The sequence below is a fragment of the Elephantulus edwardii genome, unplaced genomic scaffold (genome assembly GCF_000299155.1).
Source record: "Elephantulus edwardii isolate Elephantulus edwardi_28Jun2011 unplaced genomic scaffold, EleEdw1.0 scaffold00212, whole genome shotgun sequence".
NCBI lineage: Eukaryota > Metazoa > Chordata > Mammalia > Macroscelidea > Macroscelididae > Elephantulus > Elephantulus edwardii.
Window position 1 is genome coordinate 2,702,378 of NW_006399962.1, and position 2,472 is coordinate 2,704,849.

Sequence of the window (2,472 nt, forward strand, 5' to 3'; positions counted from 1 at the left end):
GTCAGGCAGTGTGATTGGCACAGATAGAGCAGGGTTTAGGGCTGTTGTACATGGGTCGCTATGAGTTCCAAGCAACTTGATGGCACATAACAACAACAACAACAACAACCTTTTGGGTTGGCAGCACAACTCCTTCCCTACTAGGCAACCTGAGCACTTAAAACTCACACTCATTGCTGACCCTCTCTAGAGGGTTTGTGGGGGGACTGTCAGGAGGAGACTGCCCATGTTTCTCCTGAAGAGCAGCTGGTGGATTTGAACACCAGAGAGGCTCAGGCTTTGGGTTAGCAGTGCAGCCTTTACTGACTATCAGAGCATTCAATATTATCCTTCAATTTGGCCATTTTATAAGTACTTCATTCTTCAGATATAATCCTAATCTCCCCCTCAATGGAACTCAAACACTAGTAGGAGGAATAAACATAAAAACATAATTATGGCACGATGCAATCATGGAGGTACAATCTGAGATGGAAGTACAGAGGGCAAGCGCTTCATTCTGCCTGAGGTTGTGGAGGGCTGGCTTAAAGAGGCATCCAGAGAGGTGATGGTGTGGCCCAGGGTACTGATGTATAAAGAGAAGATTTCTAGGAAGAAGAATTGAATCAGAGAGGTCAGAATGTGCTATTGCACAGGATGGGCTAAAGAAACTTGTTTGAAATACGAGAAATTAATTATTCATTATTGCTGGAGGCAGGATGGTATAACTGATAAACTCTCTGCTGCTAACAAAAAAATTTGACACTTGGAACCTACCTAGTGGCTCTTCTAGGATTGTCATTGTTGTTAAGTGCCCTTGAGTCCAATACTATTTTCACCCTGATGGTGGTAAGTGTGACAGAGACACACCACTCTGGGAGTGCTGCAGAGAGTCAAACTCAATTTTACTGGGGGGAGGGGGTTGCAGTGTATTTTATACAGAGAAGTAAACAGGAAGACAAGATGAGTGGATTTGTAGATGTGGAGTATGCCGATTGGACAGGAGACCCTCAGCCCAGTGCAGACCACTCCCAGCTCAACAGGTGCCACAGCCATCTCCCCAGGTGGCGAGTTTTCTCAAGCCAGCACCGCCAAACACAGGAGATATTTCTCTATCCCATATTAAGGGCAGATGGGTTAGATAGGCTTGCACTTATCTGGACCTAGGCCATCTGCTCCGGCCAGAGGCCGCCTCCTCCTTCCTAACCCTCCCCAACATTAAACCCTGTCCTATTCTGTGCCATCCTCATACTTCCTGACAAACTAGAGCCCATTGCTGCACTCATTGTGTCAATCCATCTCGGGAAGGGTCTTCCTCTCTTTCACTGAGCCTCCACCTTTCCAGGCAGATAGCCCTCTCCAAGGAGTAGCTTCTAGCAACATGCCCAAAGTATATGAGATGAAGTGTCACTACCTTGCCTCCAAGGAGCATTCTAGCTGTGCTTTTTCCAAGACATCTGTTTGTTCTTTTGGAAGTCCATGGGATATTAAGTTCCTTTCTCCAACACCACAACTCAAAAGCATTTATTCTTTTTACTCATTGCCCAGCTCTCAGATGCATAGCAGGTGTTTGGAAAGACTATGGCTTGAATAAGGTGCACCTTAGTCTTTAGACTGGCATCACTGCTCTCCAAAACTTTGGAGATTTTTCCAGTGTTGTATGTCTCCAGATCTCCTGACTGCTGGTACCAAGGGATTATGGATATAAGCAAGATGAAATTGGTAATTTCAATCTTCTGTCATGATGTTGCCCATTGGACCAATAGTGAGGATTTTTGTTTTCTTGATGTTGAGATGTAATCTATATTGAAGGCTGCAGTCCTTGATCCTCTGCAGCAAGCACTTCAAATCCTCCTTGCTTTCAGCAAGCATTGTTGTGTCATCTGTATAACACGGGTTGTTGAGGACTCTTCCTCCAATCCTGATGACCACACTCTTCTTCATAAAGTCTAACTTCTGGAATAATTTGCTCAGCATACAGATTAAATAGGTATAGAGAAAGGATACAAACCTGACACACGCTTTCCCTGATTCTATCCATGTAGTGATTCCTTGCTATATTTGGACAACTCCTTAATCTAGGTATGTTGTTAGGTGTTATCGAGTTGAGTATAACTCATAGTGACCCTATGAACAACAGATTGAACCCTTTTCTAGCCTGTGCCATCCTTATAATCTCTGGCACAATTAAGCCATTGCTACTGTCACTGTTTTAATCCAACTGGTTAAGGGTCTACATTTCCCTGACTGCAGACTTTCTCAGTGTAATATGTCACTTGATCTCCTGACTGCTAGAACCAAGAATATTGATTCTGGATCCATGTAAGATGAAGTTGCTGACATTATCACCCTTTTCTCCATCTATCATGATGTTGTCCATCAGTCCCATGGTGAGAATTTTGGTTTTCTTTTTTTTTTCTATAATTATATTTTATTAATTTTCATAAACATTTACAGAGATTTTGGGCTTCCACTCATTCATTGTTGCACTAT